The 12,163-nt window shown below is 31.0% G+C and overlaps 1 protein-coding gene and 1 long non-coding RNA gene across 4 annotated transcripts in view; both read right to left on the bottom strand.

Moving 5' to 3' along the window:
• The window catches only part of nahoda (DOMON-like domain-containing protein nahoda), a 151,111-nt gene that overhangs the window by 47,562 nt on the left and 91,386 nt on the right, over positions 1-12,163 (bottom strand). The gene's annotated exons all lie outside the window — the stretch shown is intronic.
• Positions 5,387-6,968, bottom strand: LOC148281412 (uncharacterized). The gene is made up of 2 exons (XR_015822369.1): positions 6,673-6,968; positions 5,387-6,459 (listed from the first exon to the last, which is right to left on the bottom strand). It is a non-coding gene; the product is annotated as an uncharacterized LOC148281412 (long non-coding RNA).

The raw sequence follows: 12,163 nt of genomic DNA, 5'->3' as shown, positions 1-12,163 counted from the left end.
TACTATAAAATATGGTTATCTTTCTAGGGTTAAAAAGCAAAATGTATGAAGCATATTCTTTACATACATTCCTCATATTAAAAAGATTACAAAAAGATAAATTAGTAAAAAGTTTATAGTTAAAATTATAAGTCTAAATAAGAGATCTCGATATTCTTTAGTTTTATAAAGTAGGAAATATCTTTTCAATTAAGATTTTTCCTAATTAAAATACAAAATAAAACACAAATATACTATTTTTCGTTTATACATTACATAGTGGTATTTATAGTGACAAATTACCACTTACACAAACATAAAATACAAGTCAAATCAACATATCGTCTGACTAACTTGAAAAACTCCAATCTACAAAAAAAAAAATTTACAGGAGGGTGAAAAAACAGTATAATTTCAACAAATTACACTGTATTTTCACCCTCCTGTAAAATTTTTATTTTTGGAGATTAGAGTTTTGCAAGGTAGTCAGACGATATAGTTAATTTTAGAAAGTTTTATTTATTTCAAACAACAAACAATCACGCCGTTTTCCTATAAGGGTAGGCAGGAAGGATAGAACGCCACATCGCCACATGTTTGCATACAGATCTCGCTTCCTTTAAATTCGTACATCTTCTCATGCACGCGCGCGGATTATTCATTCATTACAAATTATATTGTTCATTGGTTAGGAATCAGTAAGAATACAATTCTTCAATTTTGTCACCTCTCTATGCTACCCATTGTCATGAAATTGAAAAAATCCAGCATAAATTTCTCCGGTTCATGAATTTTAAATTGCATTTACCGCGAGAAAATATAAACTATAATCTTGTTTTATATACATTAAATTCTTAAAATTAATGATAGAAGAATAATATAGTTTTTAGTACAAAATTGTAAATAATCTTTTTGATGTTCCAAATTTGGTTAAATGTTGGTGATGAACGTATATGATAAACAATATGGGCCCTAGCACTGAGCCTTGGGGTACTTCTAAATTATTTTTTTGAAATAATATTTTTAACTTTCGTCATTTGATATCTGTTGTTTGAGTAGCTTGTATGTATGAAAGTGAAACATGTAACTAGCAGAGGAAGAATGAAAGCCGAGTGATATATGGCAAAACTGAAGAGTAACGTGAGACGAGGACGACCAAAGAAGACGGTGCATGATCAGATAAACCGAAATCTTAAGTCTAGTCATGTCAAAAGCAGGCAGAACCGACGGGCATATAAGACAAGATGTTTGAATGTGGAAGAACCTAAATGTATGCCAGGATAGACGTGTGTGGTGGTCTATTCTTTCGGCCTACCCCTACGGGGAAATGGCATGATAGTAGTAGTAGTAATATAACTAAAATGAGGACATTGGAAGCAAAGATAGCAACCTCCAAAAATATTTATTTTGGTTATGTTGTCATTCTGTAGTTTATCAACTTTTTAAAAATAAAAATCATGAGTTGAGTTGCAAATGTAGTTTAAAATCATGATTCTGATAGTTTGAAAATGATGTTTGGAAGCAAACAGCAATAGCCATCAGCCATTTTATTCGACCAATGACAGGCTTGAGATTTAAATTTTCAAAATGGGTGTGCCATACAAATATTAAGAAAGTTTTTTGAATTCGTGTTTCTATTAAAGTTAATTTATTAGTATCTTCAAGTTTAAGTTCAGTGAAAATAATATTTCTAACATAAAGACTCTCTTTGGCATTAGTGTAGCAGTTTTTATTATTTTTCTCGAAAACACCTAAACGGGAATTTGCTATCTTTGCTTCTAATGCCCTCAAATGCGCTTTTTCTCATTAGCCGTGTCGTGTCATGACTTGAAACTATAAAATCAATCGATATATTTTTTCAATGTTTTTTAAACTAATTACACCCAATTACAAGACGTTAAGTATCGGCATTGAAAAAACAATATGGGTCTGTTATTTAGTTCTCATTCGGATTGTTAATCTCCCGCGGTAAGCCACCGGTCCATTGTTCTAGTAGCCTTCATCCGGTAATTATGCACATGTTTTGCAATTTTGCGAACAGAACTGTTAATTTGCAGCGGAAGTTGTAAAAGGAAAAAAGTGAATTTATTTATGTTACTGGTTGCATTGTTGATGGAAGAATGTGTTATTTGTGCAAGGAGGAGTAGGTCAGGACGATAGATTTAATATCCATGGAGATATAATATGTAGAGATTACATTCCATACAAATTCGAGCTAAGAAGTCGTCCCCTAAGGACAGGGATTGACCAGCGGAGATATTAAATATCGTCACGTCGACTTTGACAAGTAAAACAAGTAGTACAGTAAAAAGCACGGAATGTTTACATCGGTCTACTGTAAGTTCTATTTAGAATGTCGCTCCCTTCCGCATACGCGTCACTTTTGTTTGTCGTTTTGCTTTACACCCGACTAACTCAGCAAGACGGAGACAGAAGATAATTCGCGAATTGTAACGACATTACGACGTTTTTTGACATTAAAATAGCTATTTTAAAACAATATTGATTGAGATAAGAACATTACTTGCCGGTGAAAGGTTATTCCATCGCTTTTCCAGATCGATGTGTGCAGTATCTTTATTTATTAATGAAATCATACAGTCTTTATATAAAACAAGGAACAAATTAACAATTTTAAAAAGTAAGACCAATTACAGATTTCACACTAATGAATGCAGGAGGAGAGGGGAAAAATTATTTTATTCTAAAAAAGTAAAAATAAAAATATTACATAAAAAGGAGAAGACTTTGTAAAGCTACTTTACTTTCCTCCCTCTCTCTCTGCTTCCATGAACATTTCAATTTAATTGTAAAAAAAAACACAACTAACAATAAATTATTCGATGCAGGTAGTAGATGTAGGTAAGTATAAATTAAAATGAAAAGTTTAAATTAAAAGTTAAAATTAAGAATTAAAATTAAAAAGTTAAAATTGAAAGACAAAATTAAGAATCAAATTAAAAGTTAAAAGTCAAGCAGGAGATAAATTTAAAATGTCTTTAACTGATCTGATAAAAATATGGTATTTACAATGTAGTATGTCGATGTCACTAAAACTGTCATTATAGGTAATCTGTATTCTTCGTAGAGTGCTATTTTTTAAATAATTAGTCATTGAGTTAGGAATGTCGAAGAGTACAGATTGACGAGTTCTACGGACAGGGACTCGATATGAAATGCCTCTAACAATTTCTGGGCTATCAATTACGTTATTAACAATTTTGTATAGAAAGCTCATATCCAACATGGTACGCCGAGTTGCGAGATTTTGAACCTTGTGAAAATTAGCTGACTCAGTCCTACTTGAGAATGAAACATCTTAGAGTACATATGGGCATTTTAGTAATTTCGAGGAGAAAAGTGGCTGGCGAACGCTCGCAACAAACTAAAGTCCGTTCTATCAAACATAGACCAATCGGCCGCAGGTTGAGGGAACATATTTCGGACGTTTATGTTTACTCTAATTACCTCAATGTTAAATACTGACTTTTCTGTAGATATTTCTTGATAAAACTCCTTAGTCAATGATTTTGATGAAAAAATCAATAAAATTTTTGCTTCGTGCTTACTTGGCGAAAGGGCTAGTTGGTCAAAATTGAAGGAAGTAAAATTTAAGGAATTTGATTAATATTTTTATCAATATCACTAATTATGGAGTTTTATCAAGAAATATTTACAAAAAACGTCAAAATTACTTACGTCGTATTTCAATTAAGGAGACGAGATATTAGAATAAAAAAACATGTGCCATTTACGAAAATACAGGATGTTCATTAAACCTTGTCACATCCGAAACCACGATGATCAGTATGAGCAAGTCGGCTCTGGTCTACAAAAATTTGGATAGACTCAAAATATTGTTGATAAAACCTTTTTGAAATTTTTTGGTCCATGAAGAAGTATAGATATTGAAAAGTTTTCAAGCTTTGCCTAGTATCTAGGTGAAATAATTCAATTGGGACTACGCTCTTTAACTTTACAAACGTCAACAGATGAAAGGATTGAAGAAATATAGATGTTCAAATATGGGCAGAATGGTGAATGTTACACACTTAATCCAGCCAATGACAGGTCATAAGCCCTGTAGATGCCTAGATTATATATTACCTTCTCTTAAATGTTCTTCATTTCTGTATATTAACAGCTCCAATATGCTAATTTTAACAGCTCACCAGGGAGTTAAATCCAGTCCTTGTCTATAAAAATTGGACAAACTCAAAATATTGTTGGTATTAAATTCAGTTCATAAATCTGTTTCCATTATTATGGTAACACAAAAGTCGGTTCACAAAATTGCCTGGGTATAGTTCGCAATCTCGCTCCAAGTTCACGCAACCCAAGGTCGACAGCATTCCTCTCAGGGGTCACCGCAGCGCACTCACTTCGCCGAACGTTCGTTGCCAGATAAAGAAGAAGAAGACGTTAACATAACACGATTATCAAAATGTGTACGTAGAACGTAGGTGGCTGATTGCTCATTTAAACTGCGCTCTTGTACGGCCACGAAATTGACACGGATCATGATTCGTGAAGTAACGCCATTTATCGTGACGTTGAAATAATTATTATAAACATTATGTTATGTATAGAAAGAAACATGCCTCAATAGCGAAGGATCATCATCATCTTCCTGTCTGCACTGAGTGGTGTATAGGGCTCCGCATTGATCACTTATGTTAGATAAGATGATTAAGTGAACAACTATGCATACCATTTTATATCGCGTATTTTGTATGTAAACACGCAAGATAAAAGCTTTATCTACGGCCACGAAAGCGTTTGGAATATCACCCCTGGGCCCCGATTACAATACGAAGTTAACATTTACCTTCAATTTTACCTACAAAGTAAAATTAAGTTTTCTCTATGAAAGGCAGAATATTCATAATTTTTTTGCTTCTAAACAGGTTACCGACGAAGATACGTTAAATGTTCATGCAAATATACTCATTTTCGTACACAAATATCGGTTTTTCCTTATAGACAGTAGTCGAAGACAACTCTGTTAACTTCCCATTGTAATCGGGGCCCTGTAGCTCAATCACAAATAACTATCGACGTGCTAATAAGCGACGTAATAACAATTTCTCACCATGGTTGTTTATCGTATTCGCGATTACAATGAAACATCCGTGAACACCTGATATTAAATGTAAAAATATTTACGTTTCACGACGTATAATCCTGCTGCGCAATCACATATTTGATTTCCACCGGTGTAAATATGGAAAATATTCCAAAACTGGTATTTTTATTTATTATTTATCACGCTATTCATTGCATTCAGCCAGCGGCGGCGGTTGGCAAGCCAAATGCCAAGAAAAGCAGTCGCCATAGTGATTGTAATTAAATTTTCACTTTTTTGTATTAGATACTCATTACTATTTTGCAAATGCAATATATTGTATTTTTTAATTTTTTTTCCGCCAATGAACTTTATTTATTTACGAGGAAAACGAAAAACAAACCGACACGAGCGTTGACTTATGACTGCGATAACTTAAGAATGTTCATCATTGTTCATTGTGATCGCTCAAATGCTTAGCATGTTTTTAAGCACGTCGATAGTTATTTGTGATTGAGCTAATGGGGTGCTATTCTGAGCCGCTCTCGCGGCCGTAGAAAAACGCTTTAATTACATACAAAATACACGAGATAAATGGTTTTTTAAACGGCTGTAGGGCCGCGAGAGCGTTTGGAACTCCGGCCCAGAGGTGCTATTCTGATTCTTCTCTACCCCCTAATGAGCGATTAATTTTGAGATTTTTATTTAATGTATGCGTTTACACTCTGCTTCATACATGGCCACACGGATGATAAAACGCCAAGTGATTTATAAAACGGAAAAAATGAGTACGGTTCAGTCGGTTCAACGTTTCTAAATGAAAATTATCATGTTTGATTTCACGTGTTTTTAATATTCATTTGACCTTTAATCATCAGTGTGGCATGATATAAAGCAAGGTGTTTATGCATGTAAAAAATAAAAATCCCCAAATCAATCCTTCTCTAGGGGGTAGGGAAGATTTAAAATACCACCCCGGGTCCCGATTACAATTGAAGGTAACAGACTTAAATAGTAATATACTACAACAGAGATGGAGAACATTTTATTTACGGGAATATAGAAGTCTAGGCATTTACAGAGCTAATGACCTGTCATTGGCTGGTTTTTTGTAAATTTGTATACGTATTCACTAACATATTATGGCTTTTTAGTCTGCGTCCGTGCTAAGCCATAATAATTGACGACAACAATATATAAAGTAAATTAAATTAATCAATAATTACATATGATACAATGTAAAAAAATAGAAAAACGTAACAATGTTTTGAGTATGTCAAAATCTTTGCGGACAGGCTGGAAATCCTCCATAGGGAGTTATTCAGATCTAAATTTGTTGCAACAGAGATTGAAAACATTTTTGAGAAAGAAATATGGTAGTCTAGGCATTTACAGGGCTTATGACCTGTCATTGTCTGGTTTCAGTGGCTACTTTACACACTGTGTAACATTCGCCATTTGGACATACTCAAAACATTGTTACGTTTTTCTTTTTTTTTATATTGTATCATATGTAATTATTGATTAATTAATTTTACTTTATATATTGTTGTTGTCAATTATTATGGCTTAGCACGGACGCAGCCTAAAAAGCCATAATATGTTAGTGAATACGTATACAAATTTACAAAAAAAAAAAACGAATTTGAGATGAATAAGATACCAAAATAATATCTAAATTCCTAAATTTCATACAAGTCACGGTTACAATAGTTTTGTTTTTCAAAGGAATAAAAAATTACAATAATCTCCCAATGAACTAAAAACTCAAATATTTCCGTGAAAATTATGGAAATTTTTTGAACCCGAGTAAAAACAGCTTTCTATTTTAATAAGTATTACTTTAACAGCTTTCTATTATAATTTTAATTTTTTTCTCTTGTGTATTCGAAATTATATTTCTTAACACTGTTATATTAATTACTAAATAAATATATCAGTGTAAGGTGTAAGTCACTCTCCAAGCACAAGAGCTAGTCGCTTTTTTAAAAAGTATAAAAGTAGATTGTATAGAGTAATAAAAAAATCTCTCAATTATTGAATTATATTAAGCAATAAAAAAAATATTTAAAAAATTATATTTGAAGGTAATAAATTAATAATTAACAATATGGATGTTCAAACATAGGCAAAATGGTGAATGTTACACAGTGTGTAAAGTGGCCACTTAAACCATCAAATTAAAAGGAACAAGCCCCGTAAATACCTAGAATACCATACCCTCTCAAAAATGTTCTTAACTTTTTGTGATAAATCTGTCTAAATATATTTTATAGACTTGCTTCATGCAGCCATCCAAACAGCAAACCTTTTAAAATTGCTTTTTTTTCTTTAGTGAGATCACTTCTTTGTTCCGAATCAAATTCTCGTACGATTACATCACCAATTTCGTATTATTTAATACAGGTGCATAACAACATTTTTTAACAGATTAAATCCCACAACATAAAAACACAAAGGTACGAGCAGCACCGTTTTTCCCTTTTTTGTGGATATGCTAGCCCAGGAACTATGAAATATTGCAGTGTAGAATCACATACTATGTATAATATTTTACGTCTACCCTGCCAGAAATCGAGCCCAGGAAATTATTTTTCTTTTACTCAGGAAACAAACAGTACAATAACATAGTTTTATAGTATACACAATTTGACTTAACTCTAATAGATCAGTAAAGTTTACATATTATATTACATGCAAATAAATTAAAATTAAATTAAATCAAAGTAAAAAAGTTATGTTAAAAGTATCTAGTTAGTATTTACATACATGAAAATAATATTAAAATGAAAAAAAATAATATTAAAAGTCAGAATTCAAATAAATAAGAATAAAAAACATGCTTAATTGCAAAAAACTATTTTTTAAAAAGGAAAAATATTAATAAACATACATATTTAAGGAATTTAAAATAGAACAGATGAGAAGAAAATATAAAATACAATAAATTTAAGTTAATTTAAAAAACATCTTCAAAAATAATAGCATATTGGGATAAAAAAAAACAATATATTATTTATAAAAGCAATTTTAAGAAAAATTAAAAGTACTTTAAAAATATAAAAACAAGCAGAGTACAGCAAAGAATAACAGAACGAGTATTTTAAGTTATCTTTGAAATTGGAAAAAGCAATACTAAGAGATTTTTTTCAATTAAAGGTAGTTAATAAGAAATGTTAAAGCGATGTTAACAGCAATAAAGATTTCAGTAAGGAAATTTATTATACAAATAAAAGACTATTGATTCTTTAATCAACAAATTTGGAATATACAGTGACCGGTTTCATCGCTTTCGCGACATCTTCAAACCAGGTATATTGATTAAGAAATTCAATGTATTTATATGCAAACCAGAGGGTAAGGATAGAGAATTCAAAATTATATGGGAGTAAATTAAATTAAATTATTTTTGTCTTGAGGATCATTAACAAAGTGTTTCAGGTTAACTAATGAGTTGATATAAATAAGTAAAAAATAATAAATATATAAATAATAATATTATTACATATGAGTCTTTAAATTCTATAATAAATTACAACGAACTTCTATCAAGAATTTTCACTTACAAACATAAATGTAAAGACATTTAATTACATATAAAAATATTTAAGTATGTAATGTAATGTAAGAGAAGAGGGGTAAGAACTTATTATTACGTAAGACATCAAGCAACTTGCCGAGAGAGGTAACATCATACACGATAGATTTATTTAAGGTAATAAAATGTTAACATATTACAATAGAGATGAAAAACATTTAAGAGAAGGTAATAAAGAAGTCCAGGCATCTACAGGGCTTATGACCTGTCAATGGCTGGTTTAAGTGGCCACTTTACACACTGTGTAACATTCACCATTCTGCCTATATTTGAACAACTATATTCCTTCAATTCTTTCATCTGTTGATGTTTGTGAAGTTAAAGAGCTGAAACCTTTATTTATGCGGGTGAGATTCATCTAATTGAATTATTTCACCTACATACTAGGCAACGCCTGAAGAGATTATTTTTTTCAATTTCTATACTTCTTCATGGACCAGGTAATTTATCAACAATATTTTGAGTTTGTCCAAATTTTTGTAGACAAGACCTTGTGGGACCTCTGTTGATGTTTGTGAAGCCAAAGGTTTCAGCTCTTTAGCTCCACAAACATCAACAGATGAAAGAATTGAAGGAATATAGATGTTCAAATATAGGCAGAATGGTGAATGTAACACAGTGTGTAAAGTGGCCACTTAAACCAGCCATTGACAGGTCATAAGCCCTGTAGATGCCTGGACTTCTATATTACCTTCTCTTAAATGTTTTTCATCTCTGTTGTAAAATGTTAACATAATCAGCTCCCCAGGGAGTTGAATCCAGTCCTTGTCTACAAAAATTTGGACAAACTCAAAATATTGTTGGTAATAAAATGTGTCGATGATATCAGGGCTCCAAATGCCGAACACTCTTCAAGCGGATCGAAAGGTCTGTTGAAGGACAAAAGTCCGCCTTCTCCTGGCGAGTTTTCTGTGGTTTCCTCGTCATAGGAGCAAATGAAATAAGTTCCTTAAACAGGTCACAGCCGAAACATCTACCAGATCATTACATTTATTATTGCTCATGAACATAACGAAAGTTTTTCTTTGAAGTTAATTTAGAAGTGATTTTTTTTTTTAGGTAAACAAATAAATAACTTTTTTTTTTTTTTTTTTAAATAATGTTGTAATGTTGTGTAATAAGATCTGGTCAAAATATAAGTATAAATAAATTGCAGAATCATCTGCAGGCGATTACTAGTACTTAATTTAACTCGGAAGAGTCTTAAATACATAAAATAAAGTAATATGCTAATTAAAAATACTTAACTTCAATATCAATACATAGACGGTGCTCCAACACGCTAGTGAAAGCTTTCTCATTTAATAAGATATATACAAGAATCAAAATGATACCATTGTCGATATTCGCTAATAAGCGGAATGGGGAATGTTGTACGTAAAGTGGCCACTCAACCCAGCCAATGACAGGTCATAAGCCCTGTAAACGCTCGAATATCGATAATCCTGAATTTGAAAAAAAAATTCTACCTCATCTCTGTAGGAATATCGATAAAAAAATAAATAAATAACTACCCATAGTATTAATGTCAAAAACATTTTTAACTTTGTGGTATGACAGTTTACACTGAAATAACTACCCCTTTAAAGTAAACAAAAACATTATAAGCAAGGTAAAAAATAAAGCAACTCACATATATTTTTCCGTAAAAGCATGGTAAGCTAATAGAGATCGGCGATTCGATTATTTAAAAGGAGTAGGAATAATAATACATAACTGTTTCACAAGTTAAAGTATTTTGTGGAACTGTTTCTAAATAACGGTTTATTTATTTATTTATTAACGGACATTGTCCATGTATACAATTTATAGGGTTTAAATATTACAATAAAAGAATAGTTTAAAACATTTTTAAAAAAAAGAAGCATTGACAAACATAAGGGACATCAAGACAAGATCTGGACTATTTATTTAGTGCTCGTTTAAATCGTTGTAAACTTAAACCAAAAAAGTCCAGATCCTGTCTTGAGTTAACAATACGACAAAGACGGGTCATTGGAGAATTAATTTAGAGCAGCACGGGCCAAAAATCTAGTATAAGCACCTGCTGGAATAGTTTCACAAGTTAATAAAACTGTTTTTGGTTACACTGCTCTAATATTTAAGAAACGTTTTTACGTACCCTTTTTAATTTTTATTTTCATGGGAGGTTAGTGGCCACGGTTGTGCCTAACTGCTATAAAAACTAAACAAAATAAGAAACAGTTTTACATATCCGTAGTAAATTTTCGTTGTTTCGAGTAATAGTTTCCATGGGGGTTTTTTTTCTTTATGTAAAGAGTTTAAAACAGTTTTAGCTACTTCCCAGGAATAAAAGTTTTAAAATAACGGTTTTTTTTTGTGAAACTATTTTAGCAGTTTCGGAAGAAGAGCTGTTTCATTATTTTAACGCAGCGCAAACCACTTCACTACGAGGCGGAATCATCTCCACCCAATTTCCTTTTTCAAGTTTTTTACCGGAGGCGAGTCGAAAACACTTCTCCAGGATTCTGGTTCTATTTCACACACAGAAATACAGGATCGGATTTTTTCTTACACGCGGTAAAAATTAGAGCATTTGCTTGTAGGGAGAAGTTCCCCGAAAACGTATGGAAAAATTAATAAAAATGCAATGCAAAAATGTATGTTTATATTTTTTTTGGCTAAGTTTGATAATCTATTAACAAATATTTTTTATTTCATTTATAAATTTGTGTAAACCACTCAACTTTACTGTCGACCGGTTTCGAGGTTGGTTCCTCCTCATCAGGACTTGAACTAACTTAGAATTACTCTCGTTGCTATTTATATTATAAAATATTGTATGAAAGAAACGGAAGAATTAAAAAAATAGAGTGAAAGAGGATAATATGAATCATAACGGGAATATTTTTAAAAGAGGACTCGAAGTTAAATTTAATTTATTATTTATTATGGAGTTGTTGGTTTTTATTATTTATAGTCTTTATTAAATAAAATACACATTATTACAATATTAATACATTATAAAAAGAAAACAACGTATTAAAACATATTTTGTCCCGATAAACTATCAAATAATAGTTTGTCATCGGGTGCTCAGACATTAGTTTTAATAAGAATCAAATGAAAGAGTACAGATATAATATTGTACAAATATAAAATAATGAACATACATTTTTTTTTGTTTTTGATGCTTTAAAAAATTAAAAATATTACTAAGAAGATAGAAAAGAAAAAACTCAACAAAACCATTTTTTTTAAAGTAGGAAAATAGAGAAAAATAGAGAAAAATAGAGAAAAATAATATAATTAAATTAAAGAATACCTATTTAAACATTTAAAAAATATATATATTTATAAACAGGTGTTCTTTGAACACTGTCACATCCGAAACCACGATGATCACTATGACCAAAAAGACATATTGGCAGTATTGGCACATTAAAATAAATTTTTAGAACGAAAAAAATAAAAAAATTAAAATGTCAAAAAACGCTTCTCCCCTGCAGAAGTAAGCAACTATTTGTTTTTTTAAATATTTTATTTAAAAAAAATTCTGC

This window comes from Micrasema longulum, unplaced genomic scaffold (genome assembly GCF_059751315.1).
Source record: "Micrasema longulum isolate JH-2025_06_02 unplaced genomic scaffold, ASM5975131v1 h1tg000464l, whole genome shotgun sequence".
Classification (NCBI taxonomy): domain Eukaryota; kingdom Metazoa; phylum Arthropoda; class Insecta; order Trichoptera; family Brachycentridae; genus Micrasema; species Micrasema longulum.
This window is presented reverse-complemented; position numbering and strand designations above follow the sequence as displayed.